Source organism: Austrofundulus limnaeus, unplaced genomic scaffold (genome assembly GCF_001266775.1).
Source record: "Austrofundulus limnaeus strain Quisiro unplaced genomic scaffold, Austrofundulus_limnaeus-1.0 Scaffold1088, whole genome shotgun sequence".
NCBI classification, from domain to species: Eukaryota; Metazoa; Chordata; class Actinopteri; order Cyprinodontiformes; family Rivulidae; genus Austrofundulus; species Austrofundulus limnaeus.
Window position 1 is genome coordinate 36,678 of NW_013953490.1, and position 24,140 is coordinate 60,817.

At 40.1% G+C, this 24,140-nt stretch overlaps 1 protein-coding gene across 1 annotated transcript in view; it reads left to right on the forward strand.

The window, feature by feature from the left end:
* Positions 1-20,039: 20,039 nt before the first annotated feature.
* The window catches only part of LOC106534085 (zinc finger MIZ domain-containing protein 1), a gene marked incomplete at its 3' end in the record, with an annotated part of 22,386 nt that continues 18,285 nt past the window's right edge, over positions 20,040-24,140 (forward strand). Inside the window, 1 exon segment of the mRNA XM_014030597.1 lies at positions 20,040-20,182.

Here is a 24,140-nt window from a genome sequence, read left to right on the forward strand (position 1 = left end):
TAAAGTATGGATGATTTTGATTTATTGAAATCAAGTTGGCATACTAAAAGTGACTAATGTGGAAAGACTTACTTAGGGTTTCAGGAGTTCGATAGGCTTTGCTGTGCCTTCTCCCTTCTTGAACTTGGGAAAGAATAATGTACATTGGCTCTCCAGATGAGGTAATTGCCTGCAGACGTGCATTTTCATTGGAATGCATTGCAGCCAGGTACAGTCTGTTTAAAATGGCCATGCTCCCAGCTTTTTTAATACAAAAACAGCAAAAAGAGAAAAAAAAAGGAGAGACACACATCCGTCTTGCTATCCTTATGAGGACTTCACACACACAGCGCTCACAGCTTCTCTGCCTCATTCTGCTGCTCCCGTTTTTAACACCAGGCAAAAAATGCATTTAAAACAGCTGACGTTAACTTTAGATCACAGTTTGAAATGCTCCAGAATTTTTAAAAAGAAAAACAACACGGGCATGCTGATTACAGTGCGGGACGAAAGTGAAAGTAAAACATGGTGCTGAGCACCCGTTCGGTAAAGAAACTTAAAAACAGCTGTTCTTTCTCCCCTCATATTCCGACACAGAGGGTAGAAACAGCTAAATTAGACAGTTAAAACACATTTACAGTTCATAAGTCACCCTTGTTGTTGTAACATTCATCCTGTGTTGTCCGCAAGCACTTTCCGCCCTGTTGTGGGTCCATTTCCTTGAAAAATAAAACTTAACCAGGCACTTTGAAGAAGCTCCGACGCTGGTAGTCTATGTAGATTAATCATGTGAGTTCACACACCCCAGAACCGAACATTTTGACTTCTGAACTTGCATATTCGGCATGACGCTATGAACTACAAAATCACACAGCGAGGAAAAAAATGGCAGACTATGAAATCCAGTTGGCCGGAAATACATTACCATAAATGGTAGTTCCGAAGAAAAAAGTGTGARGAAATAAACAATGAAACGAAATAAGCAACAGCAGATTTTGAACAAACTGAAAAATTTGACCCATAAAAAATATAAAATATATTTGCAGTAACTGGACTGAATAAACAAAAGTTTTCTACACTCCTAGACACTAATTGCACAAAAATAGTTAATAAATGTGGCCCTGTGATGGACTTGCGACCTGTCCAGGGTGTACCTTGCCCCTCGCACTGTGACTGCTGGATATGGGCACCAGTGACCCACGCAACCCTGAAAAGGAAGAAGCGTGTACAGAAAATGGATGGATGGATGGATAGTTTATAAATGCAAAAAAAGTGCATTTAGCATGATATATCTCCTTTAAGAACAAATGTGCGTACTAACGGTTCTTGCATGAGGCCCATTGTTTTTTATTTTTAAAGAGTTATGAGGCATTGTGTTGAAACATGAAACTGCTGCTGTGCAAGTTACTCAACAGGTTGTTGCTAGTTTAGCAAAAACTGAGTGAGTTAGTTGCTGCCACCAACCTTGCTTGGCTGGGTCGTGCAAGGACGAATAGCTAAAGCCTTTCCTCCGCCTACATCCCCCCAAATTCCATGTGGTAGGGCTGTACTATATGTCTTTTGAGCATCATCATCATAATGTACTTCTGTGCAAAAGTCACATCGCAGATCCTGCGATGTAGGAGGCAAATTAAATCGAAGTTTAAGTAAACAGTTTTTATTTTGACAGTTCCCGCAGCGGCTTCTGTCGGCAGAAGTGGTTTTGGGCACTTTGTGTAAAACAAACAAACAAACAAACAAACAAACAAACAAACAAACAAACAAACAAACAAACAAACAAACAATATTTGTTTAATTTTGCCTTAAACTTCTGTGACAATAATGGCAGCGTATTTTAAAGAACTTCTGTCGGTGAATTTGCGAGCTGTGGAGGAAGACTATGAGGGTCTTGATGAAAACGAGGAGGAAAAGCATTAAATACGAGCACGAATGCTATTATTAAAGCATGACGAAAACTGAAACTAAGAGACATGTTAGGTTTGTTTATTAGTAAAATGCAATTCACGTTTGTGGATGATAGAAAATGTTATAATAGAAACATGTACTCAGGTTGCAGCACAATAAAAGCAAGCGATAAAAGAAAATAATAACTCAAATACAGACAAAAACTTACTTGTAACATGCACAAATAAAAGGTAAGATCAGTACAGGTTCATTGTCAAAAGGATGGCAAAATAACTTAGTATTATTTAAGTTGATTGTTAAAGGTTCCTGTGTTTTTTCAAAAATGTCTCAATGTCATTTTTTTCCAATATTGTGCTTCTCTATTGTGTGGTTCTGGATTGGAGTTCAGTGAAATTATCGACATTCTTTAGGACATGTTTATTGGTAACACTATGATCATAATTGCTGTTTAGATGAAATCACCCAAAAACATTGAATCCACGCTAGTTTTCATGCCAGATCATTAGCTAGCACTTTGATAATTTTGTATTTCAAGGGCCCAAGTAATTTATTGGAATTATCAGGCTTCATGGATAAATATAACTGAGTATCATCAGCCTAAGTTAGAAATTTTCTCTCATTCTGTTTGGTAATATTATTCAATTTAAATTGTATTGGTACTGTTTTTTGTTTTGTTTGGCTTGTGCAGGAGTGTAGTTTTTGTGTTTGTAGTTGACTGATATACTTTATATGCTTTTTTCCTGGTTGTGATTTAGTCCATGAAGTCTGCCGTTCTTCTTCCAAATCTGTGAGAGTGACAGAAACTGCTTGAAATATGTCTAAACTAGTCGTGTCACTTTCTGACCTAACTCGTTGCTGACTGACAGAGACATGACAAGAGTAGATCTTGTTCTACTGATAAAGTCTGCAGGATGTGATGTCGGAACTGCTTTTCCCCCCTATCTTTTTGTCCTCCTCTCTTTCACATGGCTCTGTTTTTGTTTGCCTTTTTTTCCTTTCACACAATCTATCCTCTTCTCCCTGCACACATCTCTCTTATGCTCTCTCATTTCTTTTTTTTTTAAAACTCCAGCTTCCTTGTACTTTTTTGGTTTGTTTGCCAGCAGCACTCGTGCCTGGAACAGAGCACCAGGGCAGACATCTGTCACACAGTGTCCCTGATCTGATCTGTGGCTTTAAGCATCGGGGTCACGAAAAGTAGCAGCCGTCAGTCCAGACACAGCAGGAGACAATCCGAGACCTCTATCTGTGTCCTTTATCCTCCTAATGTATCCAAGTTTCTCTGGTGTTCTCATTAAAATTCACATTGCTTGCAGCTGCACACACTCACCACAGTACTAAGACATTTGCTGTCTTTGTGTGGAGTGTTTGCCCTTTGGATTGTGTGTCACAAACTGGGCTGACACTGTCACGTTTTGCTCATAAAACTCCTCCTTAGATTCTCAGTTGCAGAAAAGAAAAGGAAAATGGTTGGTTTTATCTGGCTGTCCATCAGCTGTAGTGACGATCTGAAAGAAAAAAAAAAAAAGATTAGTTGACAGTTAAACTGGATGTGGGCCTGGGACAGTGTTATTAATGACAAACCCAATGACAGAGTGAATAGAAGACTGCTAATTGTAGCTGTTCAAGTCTCCTAAAGAGTTTGTAACAATTGATTGACACACGCATTGTCTGCCAAGTTTGATATTTTACACACTTTATTAAGAGGCAATGGCTCCTTCTTTCTGTTTTGACATTTATTGGCTGTAGATATTTCTTCAAAACAGGTGACTTGATGCCAAGCAACAAGACTGACAATCTAACTTGAGGCGTTTGTGGGAAAATGCAAAACATTAAGGAAATCGTGTCAGCAAAGCATATGAGCAGTTTAACAGGTTATAGTTTACTCCTTTTAAATTACTCCCATTGTTTTAACAGCCAGCAACAAATTTCCCACTAACAAGTTTTATTTGGTTGTAAAATTCAATTTGAAAATGATGGAGAGGAATTTATTTAGAATGCAAAAGCACAAGTTTGACAGTGTGAGGCAACTGCCCCGTTTTTGTTATCTTATCAGTTTGACATATACTTTCTGTTTATGAGGAAGTAGCTTTTTGACCTTTCAAGTAATTAGCAGAGCGTCCATCTTGTCAGTGTCATGTTAAGTTGTTGGGTTGTGCTACACCAATGTTTAGTGGTTTTTAAACTTATATACTTATGTAGCACAGCTGCCAAGGTCTTAAACAATTTTGAATTGGTGGGAAAAAAAGGAAAGCATAGGAAGTGATTGAGAGATCTACAAACCACAGGCCTTTATGGTTCTTTATGATAAAGCAGCCAACCCATTTAACAAACTCTGAGCCCGTGGAGGAACTCAGCCTGCCAAAGCTCCCGAGTCCCCGAGTCTGTAGCTGCTTTGATTCAGCTCATCTTACGCGAGTCAGCAGAATCACAAAGTAAAAGCCGAGCACGTGTGACGAGGAGATTAGTCCCTCTCATTTCACCTGTTCCCTTTACAAATAAATGTCTTCACATCTTGCTCACTTGAATCCCTGTGATGGAAATCGCGCCAAGATAAGAAGAAGAGCAGACGTTGACTGTTATCTTTTGAAAGATAATTGACCTGTGGCACGTTATTGGCAGGAGCCCAAGCCCCATGATGTGCTCCATGAATTGAATTGAAATGCTTCTTTCAAATAAAACTGAAAAAAATGTGGTGATGTTGTGAAAAAAAAATAAAACACTCTGTATAAACAATTAAATAGTTTAATGTGTAGTCATCCCATTCAGTATTAATGCCTAAGCTTTACTATCTGACAAATGTGGTCTCTAAACACTTAAAAGGTATTTACTGTAAACATCTTACCACTGAAAAAATACTACCTGGCTGGCTTTGTGCCCATTCCAATGGGATTTAGCTTCCATCCCCATAATTCCCATTGTAGTCATGTTCACCACTTCATACACTCATACCTTGGGACAGTTTAAGCTATATATTAGGGCTTCACAATATTAGAAAAACCTGCGATGTGCGATATTGGTGCTTAATATTGCGATGACAATATGACTTGTGATAAATGAACAAATACCAAATACATAATTATGTAATTTTGATGTCTTTCTGCTATGGATTCAGAGAAAAAAAACAACAATAAAAAAATCTAATCATTTCCATTCCAAAATTATTTTTTTTATGAAGGGATCCATCCAATTGGCCATATACATCAAGGGCTCTATTTGATTGGTGAAATATTTCAAACTTCAGACTGGGTGACAAAACTCGAAAATCCAAACTTTTGAGCCAACCATTTATTGCAGTTTATGCAGTTGTTGCAATTAGTGCTGTACCAAACGATTATTTTCTAATCGATTAATCTAACGATTATTTTTTCGATTAATCGATTATTCTAACAACAAATCTAAAAGTTATTCTGATGTGAGTGCACTGGATATTTAAAATGTTTTCATCAAATTAACAAGAACAGTTCTTTAATTTTGTAAAATTTTCTGTAATAGTTTTTTCATGGACACAAAATATGCACTCTAGAGTCAATTCTTTAACAAAAAAGCTTAAAAGATTTAACATCAACATAAAATCTCAACCAAAGCATATAAAATTCAACTAAAAGAAATATAGTGCAAGATGTTAACAATCTAACAAATGAACTAAATCATGCAAAATTCAAGTCACTCTGGAAAAACTATTATAAACATATAATAAACATTTATTTATTATTTTTTATTTAACATATTTCTCAATATATAAAATTTAACAAATATCAAGACAACATCCAACTCTTTGTATTGTAACATCAGTTGTGTAACTTATTTCTTTAAGGTGAAAACTGTTGAAAACAACAAGATTGTTTTGTCTTATTGCACAAATTAATATCCAGCTCCACATGTTTCTATTGATGTCATTTCCCTGCTAGAAAAATGTGTGATGGAGGTCCATGGAAGGCAAATAAGTTTAAATCAAATAAACAAAAGAGGATGCAGTTAAAATAAATAAAAGGTATTTAAGCTACGTTTTGAACATCCAGAACACGTCCAACACTTGTTGGCTGCTTGTGCTCTTTAGGTCAGACGTGTGTCGGGAAGCTCCTCTGTTGTTTGAGACGCTGGGGGAACTGGGAACACGGCTCGACCTAACACCGGTCTTTGTTTAATGGCGGATGAAATAAAGAAAGTGGTGGTATTTTATTTACTTTGAGCAAGCGAACGTCGTGCTCACAAGATAATTAATCCACCAGATAATTCAGAGGCGGTCTGTTTGGTAAATTTTACTCCAGGAGCTGCGAGGCTTGTTTTCAAGCTTCAGACTGAACTGAAGCAGCGGCTGCTGACGTCATTACGCTCTTGCGCGATGCTGCGTTCAGGACAAGCATGGAAAACTCACCACTCTTATGCCAATACGGTCACAATGATGCATTTATGTACTGAAATGGAATTGCATGAACATTCACGTGGTGGTTATGTAATGCAGCGAATCGATAATAATAAAAAATCTGCAAATTTACATAATCAACGTCATCGATTATTTCAACTAATCGGTGCAGCCCTAGTTGCAATATGCATATTGCACAGGCTGTTATCGCGATGATGATAAATTTTCGATATGTTGTGCAGCCCTACTATACATGTTTTTGGATTGTTGGAGAAAACGTGTGCATGGGGAGAATATACAAATTCCATGCAACAAGGTCCCAGCTGGGAGGCAAACTTCCTGCTGCAAAAATAACTTTGGTATTGAATTTCCCATTTCAGCACTGTTATATGATCAGTGGTATAAGTAACTAATTTCAGAACAAAGACAGGCAAATTAGGTCAGATTTTTAAACAAGACCAACTAATATTCAAAAACCTGTAATTTGTCAGTGACACAACTAGCACGTTGTTGCTGAAACACAGGCTGATGACTTGTTCTTGTATTTTTAAAACATCACTTGCAATGAAAAATAATCTGGCCAGTTTTTTTGTTCATAGTTTGTTCTCTAGAGTTATTGTCAGCCTAAATATTTTTTTTAAAATCTGTTTTACACCATTATCACTCAAAAGAAATATACTTTGTTCATTCTTACAGACCCTACAATATGACTGCAATTTTTAGATTATAGGTTTGCTGCTTAGCAATTACCTCATTATCTAGGTTATGTTGATCAATTTTCTATCAGTCATCTGAGCTTTTAAACAGCTAATCATTTGTCTTTTGCAAAATTTAAATGAAAGCAAACTTGTGTTTTAAATCCATTGGATGTTTCAAACTAAAAAAACTCTTCATGTGATTACTCTGTGTTTCTGTTCTGAATGATGTGGACAGGACAGGACAGGAAAACGACAGTGCAAGTGTGTGTGTGTGTGTGTGTGTGTGTGTGTGTGTGTGTGTGTGTGTGTGTGTGTGTGTGTGTGTGTGTAACTGTTGAGGGTTGTTGTCAGGACACAAAGAAAGATGAAGGATGGTAAATGGATATGAGGAGAAACGGAGTGGGGGTGACGTGTGTGACTTCCCAGCTTTATGGTGTACCACCCGCTACTCAGCTGCAGCTACAAATCAAATAAAACCGAGCGGCTGCTGGCGCTGCGCCACGACACTGATACTGGCACACTGAACACTGTCAAAACCATCTTGATGAGTAATTAGGGATACTCTATCATTACTGCTGCAGCTGTAGCAGCAGTGCTCGTGAAGTTTAATGTGAGCAATGTGACATCTGAGCGAGTAGGGCTGTTCGAATCATACAATGTCACCTTTTCTAGGGTAGACAGAAGGATCCTGGCTGATCCCTTAAAGTCATTCTGATGCATTGAAGTGCGTTTGGGTTTGTATCTTTACATGCTCACGCAGGGCTGTGTGTGAAACATTGTGTTTAGGTGTTAGGGTTGTTTATGGGTAAGACTGATGTGCATCATGTCCTGTATGACTTTGACCTGATAGGCCCTGACAGACATTAGCTTTGCACTCACAGATCATGAGGCGGAAAGTGTGTCAAAACACGAGCTGGCAAGCCGTTTTCCTCCCCTGTGATTTAAAAATTCAAAAATTTCCCATTAACCCTCATCACTCGCAGGAAGACCTCTGCTAAAATGCCTACTTTTACACTTGCCCTGCGAACAGTTTTGCAATTTGTCCTGTTATTATCCTAATTTGCTCAGAATGAGAGTAACGGCGAGCACATTGTGTGCCCTTTGATTAATTGGGATGTTTTGAATGTGGGTCCTCCACCTTCGAGAGAGAGACTTGATACTTGAGGGTCTGAAGTGTTTTTTGATGGAAACTCCATTAATGATTGATAACAGGAGGAGAGCGGTTATCTCCCCGCTCCAGCACCATCAATTATTTAAAGCCCTCTCCTTGCATTTTGGTGGCACATAAAATATCAGTCACCATCTCGAAATCACGAGTTGATAATATCTATTGAAGGAATTAGGGCTTTGCATTGATTTCTGAAAACGGTCCATATGGGGATTGCTTGTTGTGGATTTTAAGGTACATTGATTTTTTTCTAATGATAATATGAATTATTTCTGGTTTGTGTCTCATGATCAAAGTGTTTCCAGATTTCTAAACATTTCTGACATTTTTATGACAATATTACAGGTTTTTGTTGTATTAATGATATAAACAAACCAGGAATGGAAAGTTATGATTACACAGTACATCTTGATAGTTAATGATTCAGCTGGCTTTATGTTGAGTTGTTGCTGTTTTATATCTGAGCCAAAATCCAGAAAATGTTTAATTTTATTGTGTAGAATAACCCAGTCTGTGTTTATGGTACGTATATGACATGTGCACATGGTGTTGTAGTACTACGTGAAGCTGCCAGCCCGTGTATTAGTGCACGGCAGCATTAGGTGTTCTTCAGAGCTGAGTGCTGATTTGAGCCGCATTGATATGTGTTAGCAGAGCCTGCAGGGCCTCTCCATGTCACCACAAAAAGTTCTCATCGGGCGTTGCAGAGGGAATTTTCTCAGAGAGTGGTACCACACTTCCTGACCTGATGGGAGTCTTTTTTTTTTTGCTGCATGTGGCATTCACAGAGCAGAGTGTCAGGCCACTCTACTGAGTGTGCTTCAAGGCAAGGCAAGAGTGGATGCTTTAACAGAGCTTCAAGTGTCTATGGAGGCTTTCTTAAGCCAAGGTAATGATTACTCCCTTGCATAGATGCAGAGGATGCCTCGAAGCACTTCTCTTGAACGCTGCTCCATTTTTGCATCATATGAGTGACACTCTCATTTACTGGTGTCAATAATGGAGTTATTTATTGACTACAAATGGAGCCCTGCAGCACTGTCTTCTTGGTTTTTGTTCTTTTCCCTAACGACTTCAGTCTCTTAAGATGAGTGGAGAAAAACAATCCTAGAGATTTGAACTGACTGTCAAGATGGCGGGATGCAAAGATGGCAATGAAAAGTGATGGTAAATAAAACAAACAATATGCCACGGTTTCCTATCAGCGTTATATCTAATAGGTGTGTCTCATTAAAGCAGTGAGGCTCTGCGTGCTACCCGTCTTATGTCAACATTGGCGTATTGACATAAGCTGCTTCCCACTGGCCACGGCTTCTGTCCTGAGAGCTCCAGGCACCGCGATAGTGAAGCAGTGTGATTAGATTTACAGACGGGAGATTAATGTGAACACAGTTTATAGCACAAAGGCATAAATCACAAAGAAGCGGCTGGAAGCTTTGCGCTTGACCTTTTTGCATGGCGATAATGATGCTGGAGACAGATACATTCCTTCTGGGGCTGCAACTGCAGCGTCTGAGGCTGGCTGATGCCGTCACTAAAGCAAAACGTGGGGTTAATGGGTGGGCCGGTCAGCGCTGTAGAGCATTTAGATGAAAGTGACGGCACGCATGGAGCCGTCAAAGCGGAACGTGTTAAAAGGTGCGGTACACGATGCACCTAGTTTGTGCGCACGCAGGGTGACGGGCTTAAACCTGCTTGTGTTTAAGTAGGAAGTGAAACCTGTCTTTCTGTCTGCACGCTGTCTGTCGTCGCGCCGCCGAGCAACAGCGGGGTTATTAGAATAGCACTATGGCTGTCACTGATAAGGCCTGCATGGGTGTTGCCTGCCTGCGCGGCAAACACAAGTGGCCCAGGCCAGGGGATTACTGCCTGCTGCCATTTCTGCTGATGCCTTTCTTTACGTTATCCTCTCCAGTCAGATGTGCTGCATTTGAATAACTTGGCTGATGTTGGAGAAATGGAACTCCTTGAAATCTCCACCCGCATACAAATGAAGGTGCACGTCCGAAACGTTTGCACATTCACACTTTTTTTCCTTGTTTTTTTTTTTTACTTGCCTCGCTTTCACACTCTTCTCCTTTTTCTCCTGCTGGTGCCCATAACTGGTTATTTACATGCTCTGTCACTTGCTGGGCGGAGTGATGCTGATGGGTGAGGAGGCTCGCTAATCCACTCTGCTGCTGTCATTAGAGAGAAGCAAACAGACTATTACCACCTCCTTCTCCTCTTTCTGCTCATCATAAAGCTTGCCCGAACCTCTCTCTCTCTCTCTTAGACACACACATGCATACACACAGCTGTGCAGGAGAGTGCCTCTTGTTTCTTTAGCACTGCTGAGTGGAGCCCTGCTTTGGTAATTGATCCTGTTTGGTTCATGGGGAGGAGGGAGGCAGAGAGGGAGGGAAGGAGGCCCTAAGTGTTGTCAGTTTGCTGCATTAATTTTTCAACTGTGGCCAGCGAGGCTGAAGGGATGAGGAGGGGCCCGTTGCAGAGCTCACGGAGACGAAGCCGCTCCGCCTCCACTTGGATTTCTGTTTATTGGTGCTCATTCTAAAATAAGTTCTTGTCTGTGAGAGTCATTTATGATTCAACAGACTCGTCTGCTCACTCACAGCCTCCTGCTGATGACAAATTTGTTTTCCTTCGTCTCCTTTTCTTCTGCAGCTCACAAATAACCTTCTGGTGGTTATGTGACTTGCGCCTCTTTGTCTGGGTGTTTTTGCCTCCTCGTGATGTACAGTATGTACAGCTGATAATAGACAGGCTTCAATCTGTGCTTTTGATCCCTCCTCTGCTCTCTGGTTTTTGACTCACTAATGATGTCACCGAGGCAGCCGAAACACTCAGTTCCTGCCTGCCATTCTCCGTAGTAGAATTTGCTATTATTACTTCTGTGATCCTCGCAGCTCCGACTTGTGGACTGTGTCAAAATACTCACTGACTATAATTAGTAGCAGCACTGTGACCGTGCCGGTCAGCGACTGGAAAGGAGTGCTTTTAATGTCCGTCAGAGCCACTTTGGCAAGCACTTTCATGAGTCATTAAGAGATGCTCACAGCCACAGTGGACGTCACTGCTGACATTTGTTCTGATGTGAGTCACAATATTTTCCTTGTGCCTTTTCCTCCCCTTCCCTTTTATCTAATACTTGCTGTATGACACATTTCATTTTGCATCTCCTGCGATGGTCCTCTGCTAAGATGCAGCACCTCAGAGCTCACCGCAGGTGTCACACAGTATTTAGAAATGCCTTGTGACGATGCAGTATGTAAAACACAGTGTGGGAGAGAGCTGCCTCCAGGCTACACAGAAGTGAAGTCATGTTCACTGGAGTTACAGCCAACCAAGTCTTGCACTGTCAGAACGGGTTGTATGCAGAGGACAAATCTCCACTCTTAAAATGTTCTTGCAAAAACAAGTCTCTGTCACTGCGTGGATCCAAAAGACCATTTTAGGATAACGCTGAAGTGAATACACCTGAAATATTGATACCATCACATATATAAACACTAATACATATATTTACATGTACTATCCAAAGCCACAACTTTAATAATAAATGCAAAAAACTGTTGAAATTATTAAGCAAGAGTTTCATTCCTAAGTCAGAGTTTGATATTTTTAAATGTTTAGTACATCATTCAGTTTGCTTTGTGATTTTGTGTTTGCAAAGTGTTCATGTCTTTATTTTTTTGTAATAACCCCAGTGGAAACAGAAATTTAAATTAAATTTAAATGACATGTTTTATTTTGACATTCTTCTTACCCTCAATAGAGTTATTAATGTGAGGTGGTTTGATCAGAAAAAAGAAATTTGATCAAACAACAGATGTAAGTATTAAATATCATTTTATTGATATAGTTTTTAAAGTCAAAATAAGCTCAACATTGAAAATCCTTACATGCATATTTAAAAATTATTGTTGGGCTTGTGATGATATTTTGCAGTAATAATAAAACACTGTGTTGTGGAATACAAAGATAGTAAAAGTTTTCCTTTGGATACTGTCATTAAACTTTTGCTGCAGAATTTAACCTGCTGTTCATAATCTTTAAAACTTAAACCATGTAGTGTATTTATGTCTATGAATATTGTGCTTTCACAACTTCTTGTTGTGGTACCCATACTGTCTGGGAGAGAGACTTAACACCTTTATAAACATAACTCATGTAGCTCAAATTAATCTCATCTATATACTGGTAAATCACGTTGGTCAGTGATTCAAGGGAATTAAAAATAATTATATTATCTCTAAAAATAAATGAGTAAAAATCATTGAAGGTTTTCATAAGCCCTAAATTTACATGTAGGAATGAGATAACAAGTATGCCAAGGCAGATTAAAATATTTTATACTGGGAAAGTTTTTAGATGATTCACTCAAAGGCAATAAAGAGATAGTCTGGTCATATTTGTAGTGTTTGTTAAATAGTTTTCAGTAGTGCCTTAAAATGGCTTTTTTTTGGCTAGCCATTAGCCTAATCTGGTTGAAGACTACTGCCCTTTCTTTCATACTCTGCTCTTTGACTGAGCTCCCAAGGCAAGTGTTGGTACTGTAACTATTTGGCAAAGCATCTCTTTATAAAAGCCAAGATTATCCCTTTAACAAAAATAAAACCATTTAGGCAAACCATGTTGGTTTAGTGTTTAACATCAATACTGCGGCACACCAAACTCTGTAAAAGACAGACTCTGATCAAAGATTGGCTTTGTGATTTGTATCCTGTGTCAAGTTGCGCAGGTGAGACTTCTCTTAGCTTTGTCCCATTCAGCAGGTGTGTTTTTCCTCCCAGGCTGGATCTTTCCTCTTCCACCACCTCCACCCTCCTATCCTCTCGCCCTCCTGCCAGCTGAGCTAGCCAGGACAGGCCTTTATTCCAATCCAAAAAAACCGTGATTGCATTCTTTAGCTATTTGACTGCCCCCTCCCCCTTCAGAACGAGAGCCCCACCGCATCTCTGTCCCTTTCAAGTGTAGGCTGCTGGGTGCATTTCCCCTTTGAAGATGTAATCTTGGAAAACACAGAGACATCTCTGGGATTATCTTAAATGTCTTCAGTATGTCAACAGCCTAGCCCTGTTGCAGAGCAGCTTTGGCCGTTTAAGAGTTTGCCTGTGATGACAGGAGTGGAAAAAAGCAGCACCGCAGAGGTAATCACAGGGTCAACGCTGCTGACTTCATTCAGAGCCAAACTCCCACTGTTAAAACTGGATGTTAAAAGACACAATGAAATGATGTATTTCCCCTTGTGGCGAGGCTGTGTTTACAATCGTAGGTAATAGCAGGCGGTGGAGCGCTCAGCAACAGATGGTGTTTGTAGGTAAGGTTCGTTGATGTCATGGTATTTTCCAAAACGATATGACAATCTAAAAGATACAACATCTTAACTAAGCATACAAAACAAGATGAGAAGCATCACAGACTAAGTCACAAGAGGGAAGGTTAGTATACACCGAATTAAAGGCATGTAAGTGGGCGCTCCTTGAAAAGGATCTTGACTTTGTAATCATATCAGATGTTATCGAGGGGAGATTTTAGGAAGGGTAAGTGCTTAGAAACTAAATCAGAGAGAGGCTGCCTAGGGAACGCGTTGTTATCATAATTACCTGCTGAGCGATGACTGCAGAGCCGGCGTTGATGTTGACGCCGAGCTGCCCTCTTCTCTCTCCGACGAGGCTGTCTTGTGTGGGCTGCTGCCTGCTTCAACATCTCTTTGTGCTTTGTTCTTTGTCTGTTTTCTTTCCCTTTTCCCCCCCTCCTCTCTTTTCAACCACGAACAGAGACTACTGGCCAAAAACTCAAATATTGTTTTGATGAGATCAGGCTCGCAGATCGAGGACTGGCTTGCGTCAGCACATACGTGCGAGTGCCGGGGCTGCTTTCGGGTTAGTCCTGGGAGTGAAAAAGAAACCTCAATCAGTGCGTTACAAAACGACAGTCGGCTTCTGTCCACTCTCAAGACATGACCGTATTTATTACATATATGTTGTAAGTGAGTTTTAAAAGGATGCACATCTTTGGCCTCTTCGCTGGTGTTTAAACACGAGGAAATTATTTATTATGAGAAGCAGCATGTGAAAGGCAAAGAGCACTGGCAAAGAGAAACACTTAACCTGTTTTTGTTTTGGGAAAATAGTATTCTTTTGCTAATTTCCCCTTGATAAGTATCTGACAGCTCATAGCAATGTGTTTTATCTTTGCATAAAGAAAATTGCTTCTCTCAGCTCCAATCGATTTCAAAGACTCTGCTGCTGCTAAAACTGCATTCTCTGGTTTTCAAACGTCTTTTATTTGCATAAAGGTAATCAATTGCATGCAGTGCACTTGCCGTTTTTGTTAGCTTAACGTGGACTTTACTCTGTTCCTCCTTCCTTCTATTTGTTCCTTAGCTCACTGACTGTGTTGCGAATTCTCGCTCCTTCCTCTTCCAATAGGCATTGTTGTCTGCCGTTTGCTGTGCTGGGGGCATTGATTTTTACTGCTCGGCCACTCTCTTTGGTTTAATAGTTGATGAGTTGTGTTAAGACACCCAGGGACAGCCTCGCCTCGTTTTAAGGAGATGAGGTTGGCTTTATTGCGCCGCTGCTTCCTCAGCTTTGTATGATACGGTGCATGTGCGCACTATATACATGCACGTGCGTTATTGAGTCTGTCAGTGAGTAGCCACTTGACACTACAATTCCGCTACCAGGAAGCCAAAGTAAACATTGTGGCGTTAAGGGCTTTTAGCAGACAAGCTCAAGCGCTGTCACTTTTCAAGTACAGAAAATTGGTCTGTCTCAATCATTCATCGGCTGAGATTACCAGGACTGAAGCATTAAGAAAGTGATACAAATGATAACTGTAAAAGAAGAGACTTTCTGGCTCGTGACTTGATTCAAGAGTTTCAAAGGGGACAAGAAATTTTAGCCTTACACAGTCTCCTACAGCCTCTGACATCCTGCACACAGGCTTAGAAGTCATGGGTACAGACACAAACCTTGTTTAACACGATTAGTCTCTTTGAGGATGTTTTACTGCAGCCTCATATATCCAGGATGAAAGAGTTTGCTCTCCTGACAGGGGTGGGGTGGGGTGGGGTGGGGGGCTGGAGTGTGCAGAAGTTACTACGAAGCTCTCAGCCTTTCACAGCAATATTCACCACATTATTAAGGAACACATTGCTTTGTGCCGTGTTGCTCTCAACACCATCTGTAGTGCGCTGCTCAAGTGGTAGCAATTTTCCTCTAGTCTGATGTCTCTCATGCGGTATTACAAGTGAAATTCGATTGCAGATCTTGATGTTCTAGTGCATTTAGTTTCTCATAAATGTTTGCATTCCAGTGTGATTGCTCCTCGGCAGTCTTGGATGCTCAAAGCTTGCACTGCTGTCGGAGGTTTTAGTCTTCTTCTTTTTTTAAATATGAGGCTTCATGTCATTTCACAGAGAAAAAAAACACAATCACCCAGCTCTGCTTTTAACCTGGAATTCAATCCATCCCCAACTGTAATAAAGCTGGATTTCTTTCATTGATACTAAGTGACATCACGTTGAAACATCCGGTGGGAACTAGTTAAAACAAATGAAAACCATCACAGTGAAGAGGCTATAATGTGTGGCTGTCTTTCCAATATGATTTGGGCTCTTTTAAGCAGATCGCCATCACACACTGAGTACACAAATGCTTTTAAAAGGGTTCATCGGTGTGTGTTATAGCAGGGTAATATCAGCCTAATAGGCTTACCTGTCAGCACTGTATGGGACATAGATCTTGTAAATCACATTTGTGTGCAACACCTGCTCGCCTCTCTGCGTATTTATGGTTTTCTCCTCCTCCCCCCTTGTCCTCTTCTTTTTGGCCTCTGTCCAAAGTCAACCCCCTCTTCCCTCATTATGTTCTTCAGTGTGTCCATTCTTCTCATGGATTAAATGAGCAAGCAGGTGTTGTGTCAAATGAAAGGAGCCCCATTTTCTTAATACTCCCCCACTTTTTGAAGCTCTGCCTGTATTGCCTTCTGAATATCAGTAGATCAGGTACATATAGCCCCAAGAAGAAAATGATTTCAGTAACAGTGTTTGGCATTTGTCAGCACATTTTTAAACATTTCTATCCTGACCTGAAGCAGATTTCTGCAACTTTGAAAACTACTCCACGTGGCAAGTTTTTTTTTTCCGTCCACTCCACAAATTATTTATGTACATTTTTATACTGTAATATTTGGAAAATTCTTCAGTTCTGGAAGAGAGCTTGTTTACTACAGTGTGAGATCCTAGTAGAGAAACAATCTGAGAGGTATGCAAATGTTGCATTCTCCTGAGAGTCTTGTTGCTGTTGGTTCTTATAAACTTTATAATAATAAACTTTATAATAAAAAAAAATCTGTGATTATCCTCTCCAGATAGGTAAGCTTCAGAAAGTTAGTTTGTTCATCAGGTTGATGCCATATACAGTAGATCTTATTTTCAGTGACTGATCACTTTGTGCTGTAGCCAGCTAATTTACCTTTCAGAAAAAAGTGCAGGCGCTATCAGTTATTCTAACGTTTGTTAAAGCATAAAGTGCTTCATAGTAAATCACTGCATTATAGTAATAGTCCATCCTGTCTTGTATTTTCCTGTTTTTGATGGTGTAGAAGTCTTATTTGAACTTTTGGACTGCCAAATCCAACAAGATTTTAAATAGGATGATAATTGTTTATTTTTATGCACCTGAATGTCACTTCAACCAGAGTTATTCCTTATGCTGCGTTCACACCAAACACGATTTCAGCATCAGGAGCCTCAGGTTTACATGCAAAGTCTATGGTGGACGCGCTTCAAGCAGCGTCGGGAAGTGCTGCGGCGCCTCAAGCGCGATTAGAGCAGCGTGATTTGAACGATTTGAACGATCTGAGCGTTCGATGCGCTGAGGCGCAAATCGCTGAAGTTAGAAAATCTGAACTTTTGCAGCTCGACGCGCTGCGTCAACCAATCAGAGAGAACCCAGTGTGTGACGTAGCGACATATCTCCCGATGGGACAGTTTACTGAATGATGTCCACTAACCTGAAACAGACAGAGCTCCTGCTCTTTAGCTGAAATGAGTGCTGCAGTCGTGTCCTTATCCGCACCAATGCGTGGCAGCGACTCATCAGACTGGAAAAATAGTCCTGAAAGCGAGCTGTGAGCCTCTACTCTGAATTATCTGGTGAATTAATTATGAATTAATTATCTGATGAACGTGACATGCTCTTGCTCTCTGTAAATAAAGCAAAGCCACTTCCTCGTCCGACATTAAACAGAGCCTGACAGAGGAGGGAGGGGCAGGGAGGCTGTTGCCGTGCAGCGCTTCAAGAGCTGATCTGCGTCTGACCTCAAATTGCGCAAGCGACCAACTTGAGCGTTGGATGCGATTTTGAAGCTGAAATCTCATTCGGTGTGAACGCAGCATAAGAGTACAGTATTTTGGACTTGCAAAGCTATGTCATAGCAGGTTAACAGGTGAGATGAGATGTGTACTGGAGCTGGAACAGGAGGTTCATCCACAGGAAGCATAGATGGACATTGTGACAGTAATAATCGTTGATTAATTGACTAATTGAAAAAATAATTGGTGATTAGTCGACTATCAAAATAGTCATTAGTTACAGCCCTAATCATAACATATGGGTCACAATATGATGTACTGCGATTAGGTTTGGGCGATAAATCGATTTAATCGATTAATTTGAGTTTGCCAATTATAAAGATTTAATTTTGGGAAAATCTGGAATTTTTTTCCACCAGGCCACTCTTTGGGGCTTCTGTAGTTCAGAGGTCACCCCGCCTGTCCCTCAAGACGCTTGGTACCCAACACGACAATATGGCAGCTAGCAAAAAGGATCTACTTCCCAAAAAAGGCACTGTTTCTTCAGTTTTCTGAAACCGGTTAGGTTTTGCAACCTCGAACTTGGAGGAACAATCACCCAACTGCAAAATCTGTTTGAAGGCTCTTGCTACAAAAAGGAGTATTACAACAAATTTGTTTTAACACCTGAAACGTAGGCACTCCGTTAAGTGGGAAACAAAATCGATTAAAATTGAAAATCGAATTTGGGATGAAAAAAAATCAGATTTTTTTTGGGCTATATCGCCCAGCCCCAATTGCGATATAACACGATATTTTAAGAAAGCCAATTTATTGGGTTATATTGCCATTTTTGGAATTAAAAAAAAACTCAGTATGTTTTATATGTATTTTATGTTTCATATTTCCCATTTCATCCATGTTTTCAATGTGTTAAATAGTTTAATAATATATTTGTGGAAGCTTTGAGACTTATAATATTAATTTATAAATATGGTTGCCCACCACAATACCAATAGCCCATATCTTGTGCTAAAGTTCAGTAACCGAATCAAATGAAGCTGCTACAGTCTGTGTTTCTATCACTGGGCTCCATAAGGGGAGAGCGTTAGTAGGGTTGGGCAATATTGGCAAAAAAATTAATCACGATTAATTGTGGAATTTAGCCAATAACGATTAATTTGACGATTAATGTCCTGAAGTCCCTGGAAACCCTTATATCCTAGTCACATGACAAATTTAGTGGGAAAAATTTGCTCTTTGTAAAAATCTGTTCCAAACTGTGTAAAAATTACAGACTTCAGGCTATACATCAAATTCTAAATTTTGTTGATAGATAAATAAATTACAGAACTTTTTTTTAATGTTCATCATATTTGAAGTGGAGAGGAGCACCAAGCAAAAAAAATAATTAAGTCAAAAAATAATCGATAAATGTTTTTCTGACGATTAATTGCACATGAAAAGATTTTGCCCAACCCTAAGCATTAGTACGCCAGTCATTTCAATGCACTCAGTATTTCAAATGGTTGTTGCATTTGGCCACTTCAGTATCGTCCATTGGAGACCCCCTTCAGCTCGGGGTGCTAGACAAATGCCTACCTGCCTTCCGTGTTGTGATGGCAGGCTGCAGTCAGGTGAAAGAGTGTCACATACAGGACACTAGTTTGGCTTAAAATAGGGATGCTTTGGTTAATATGAGACAGTTGGCAAACCTACCTCATCTTTGAAGGCAGCAGGTGCCGGTTTAATCCATTCAAATTCAGCCATCGATACTTAATGCTAATAGTTTATTCACAATGCTAATGTTTGAGCTAGCGTTACACGCTCTTTAGTTGAGGAGCTAAATGGCTGCTGTTAACTAGCAGGGCAGAGGCTAAATTACAACACAAGAATGAACCGCTGGCATGAAAGTTTACATTATAAACATTAATTGAAAATCGATACAGTGATTTCGATAATTGATACAGTATCAGGAAATGAAATATTGCAATATTTCATTGTGTCAGTATTATTTTACACCCCTAATATTTCATCTTGTCTAAATTAATAAATGGAACAGTGATAAAAATGACTGTGTTTTGCTGTTCTTGGAAGTTGGCAGCATGAATTTTAGTCACTGACAGAATTCTAAAAGAAAAGCTGTGGGATAGCTGTCCTAAACACAAGAAATGTCCCGTGTGCTGGTTTGTGTTCTGGGCCTGAGGTGGGTTTGTATCAGACTGGTAAAGGAGGCAGTGAAGCAGCGAGAGGAGACTAAGAGGGGTGTATTAAGGTGGTGAATCTCTCAGCTCTGTGTGTGTGTGTAATGGACTCAGGATGAGGGCTGACCAAGCACCAGGCTGCTGATAACCTTTAGGAAGGACATTGTTCCTGCGCAGCGGGGGGTGGGGGTTGCTGTTCACACAGGTTTGCTGCAGTATATACACATGGCGGTGTGATTGGTGGTGCGGTTGTTCTCTGGTTCATTGGCTCTCCTGCAGGGTTAGGAGGTAGAGTAAATGGGACAGTATAGCAGAGTCCCCCATGGCTTCCTCCATACATTTTTCAACACGGGCGTGTATTTTTCTGTGATGCATTTGTCCTCTGTCTGAACCAGGTTCTCCCTGGTATTCCATTAACAGAAACTTTAACAGCCTTTCCTTTCTGTCTTCTTTCCCCTCAGATCTCCTCTTAAGGAGAGGTCAGCAGATCGTGTGTGAGAAATAAATGAGGGGCGGGGCAGGGGAGGAGGTAGCAGCAACACCACTGAGGGCACGCAGGTAAAACCCCCTTTTTGTAGAGCTTGACAATTGTGCACGCTTTTTTTTTCCCCGTTTTTTTTTTCTCCCTGACTTGGATTAAACTTGGCATGCAAAGGCAAAGTGAGGGAGTAATGGGGCTGGTTTTGATTGGACCATTCTGGCCTGGTGGCCTGGAAAGAACTGGGAACTGAGTAGTCTGCAGCTGCTGTTTATAAGAAGCTGCGCAGGATCCTGTCGAAACAATTCAGCCAGAGCCTACTGAGAAGCCAGTATCAATACCTGGAAAAATCAACTGAAACACGATGATATAATTCAGGAGCCGCTTCTTTCTAAATGTATTCCCAGATTTGGGCAGATAGACATTATTGGGTTACTGAGAAAAGTAGATTTGTGATATGTGGAACTCTGGTAGAACTTTATTTGTAAGCTATATTTAATCTTAACTCTTATTAAATCTGACCTGTCTAAATGATATGTGTTACTTTTATTGCTTATCATAATAACCTTATTATATTTTAGTTTTGGAGGTGGGGGTGAGGGTGGTGGGGTATTCTGCAAATTCAACTTCATACCCCAGGTGTTGCTTTGACTCATTCATTCATGTTTGAGAAATCCTTGAATCTCCCTTAGTAGCCATTTGGAGGTGCTGACACGCTTACTCATACAAAGCACCGCCTATTTACCTAAAGCCCCTCCCTAGAACTCAGTCAGCAGCTGAGCTCCCGCCCCCACAGAGCACCCCTCCCCCACATCTTCCCCACACAGATCCACCACTAGCAGCAGCAACAATTAGCAAGCACCTGGTGAAACTGCATGTCTGTTGAGCTCGTGATACTCATTACTTCTCAGTCCAGTCCTTTTCAGATTAAAAAAATGCCTTTGTCACTAAATAAATAAATAAATAAATAAATAAATAAATAAATAAATAAATAAATGCCTTAATGTAAGAAATCTATCTTTGGATGCCAAGGAGACTACCCTCTTACAAAGTTTCTATGAAAGGTTGTGAACACATGCTGACTTGAGAGTAGTTAGTGGAGTAAGAGGTTCTTCAAGAGTCAGAGGCCAATTTCAAGGCGTTTAGAAGAGTAAGTGTTGAGAAGATAAGTTTATTTTCTATTTAAACACAAAAACAGCATTTAAATAGCAACTAAAGGTGACATAGATACTTTATTATGGAATAGTATTTAAATGTATGCCTGAGAAACACATAATATTGCCCCTTTAAAGCTTGATAGCTGTATTTTGACATCTCCTTATGACAGAAACATTTGAGGCTTCAGCAACAAACACCTGAGTCTAAAACCAACAACGGTGATAAATAACAATTATTTAAAAAAACTGATCCAAATATGCTTATCCTCATTTCAAAAGTCAACAATGTGTACACAAGTAGATTAAATTTATGCCTCTGAAACTCTTGCCTTGACTCGATGACACCAACTGTTCAGAATCAGGCAAATTCAGGTTTGATTTTGAACAAGACTGAAGAAAGCTTTACATTTGATTTTGGTAGAAAATACTTTAGCAGGCATAAAAAGCTGTCCCTGGGTGCCATTGGACATAAAGCAGGATCAGCCTAACTGGAGTTGAAATCTGAATCCCAGAATGGAATGGATGGAAGACCTTATAGACCAGAGCGACGCAAAGTTTTTCAGTCCTAAACATTAGACACCAAGAAGACCATGTAAAGAGCTGTTTGATTGTCCCTATGGCACTCAATTTTAAATATTTATTACTATTTAAAAGGGATCATTTATAAACAACCTTCATCTAAATTTGTTGCCAGTAATCTTGCAGTTAATGGTAAGTGCAAGGTTATTAAACTAATAGCAATGGTGCCCCGAACCAAGAAAATGAAGAAGCAAGTCATAATAAATTCTAATATCCCTTCAAATATTTCTAAACGCTCCTGTAATCTGAAATGACATCACCCCAGTTGGCCGCCATCTTTGTGTGCCAGTCGGTCCATTATGTTATCCATCACTGGGTCTCTCTGTCTGGCATTGTCAATTACCCAGAGGAAAACAACATTACAGGCCTGAATGGGACACGGAGCCGTGGCAGGCCTGACATGGCTCTGTTATATGATTACACAACCTGTTGGCTGTCCGCCTGTCAAGTGTCTCCCGACTCTGATGAATGGCTGTAATATGCCGCGCATCACAACATGCCACGCCACGCACTCATTAATGGCTTCTCATAATGCTGAGGACGTTCCTCCAATGCCGAAGCAGGACTCCCAAAGAGGAGGGCGGAGGGGGGCAGCTGTAGTGCGAGAGGAGTGAGAAATGGTGCTTGTGAACACTTCAACCTTGTAGCTGTAAACAAAAGAAACACAGTGTCCTCATCTGCATAATTTCACAAATTGTACGTCAAGGTGCCTGCATCAGTCACACGCAGCCCTCTTTGTGAATGAATGAAAGATGACAGGACTGAATGCAGAACACAAAGAGATGTAAAAATTGTTATTTCTAACTGTGCCCATGTTTCCTCAATTAGGTACATTCTTGTCCATCTGTGGCATCTTTAAACGATGTGAGATTTTATGCAGCACAGCACCAATGTGTGGTAGCGTCACAATAGCCACGTTTCAAGAAAGAAGACTGAATCTGTTGGGTGCCATCTGAATCTTAGCTGATTGCTCTTTCTTTTGGTGAAATGGGGTAAAAATGGGATCCAAGATCCTCCAAACTACTTGACTCTCGTCTGTAACAAACCGATTTGATTCTCATAGAGACACTGCTCCAAGTGCTTTCAAATTAAAGGAGTGAAAATTTCTCTGAATGAGCTATTTTCCAAGAAGTTTGTAGAAAAGAAGCTGTGCCAGTGGCTGCATGGCAATTACATGGTCTTTTTTTTACCAAGTGCACCAGCAATGTTGTGGTTATTTAAAGCCTACAGGCTTAAAACAGAGTGGCACGGAGGTATCTGTTGGCATCTATCTGACCTGCAGACTGAAAAAGTCTTTGTGCGTTACCAATGCAGACCTTCAAAGAGCTAACATTACAAGTCAAGCTTTTGAGCTGAAATTCTATTCAACTGAAAGTTAATTTGATGTGGAAAAGGCTGGCAACAAATAATGAAATGTGTAAAACCCCTAAAAATAATAACAATGAAAAAGCACGGGTAAAAAAAATTACATCCTAGCTTCTCTGAACAGTCTTATTTATTTTTAAAGCTTACCTCCACTCAACTACAAAGCTGAACTGTCTGTTCTGTAGCCTCAGCATCTACAGCAATACAAACACGACCAAAGGTAGTCCACTCTTGGGACTGCCCTTCTCTACGTTGTAAATGTGCTTTTTCAGAGCAGACAAAGAAGTATGTTTCTATTTGCCTGTGCTTTATAGATTGTGCCTGGTCTTACTTATTTTGCATCGTCCCACACTGAAGTCAATAATTTTGCAAAATAAATAAATAAATAAATAAATAAATAAATAAATAAATAAATAAATAAATAAATAAAAAAAGACTTAGATGTTCACAGATTTCCAGGGTATCTTGCTCAGATGTGCCCATGGTTTCAGTCGCGATGCCTCGGCGGAAAACGCTCAACAGTTCCACACCTGTGTAGACGTGTGTTTACAAGTAACAGAAAGAAAGAGTGACAGTCTATCTGAACATTCCTCTATCCATGACAGTGTTTATGTGCTAGGGCTGCCACAAACGATTATTTTTATAATCGATTAATCACCGATTATTTATTCGATTAGTCGACTAATCGGATCATATGTTAATTGAATATAAAACATAGAGCTTATCGTGCCAGAATGCAGCTGCTATTATGTAACCATGGTTAGATTTTAGCTATATGCTAACTAAAAATAATTGCTGTGGAAGGCAAGTTCTGCCTTACAGATATTGCACAGGTTTCTCTTTCATACTTTTGAGCTCGGTTGCTGGGTAGCCATGATACCAGAGCCTGTCTGTAAAATGTCTTTTGACGTCCACGGCCTACCCCAGTTACCACTAC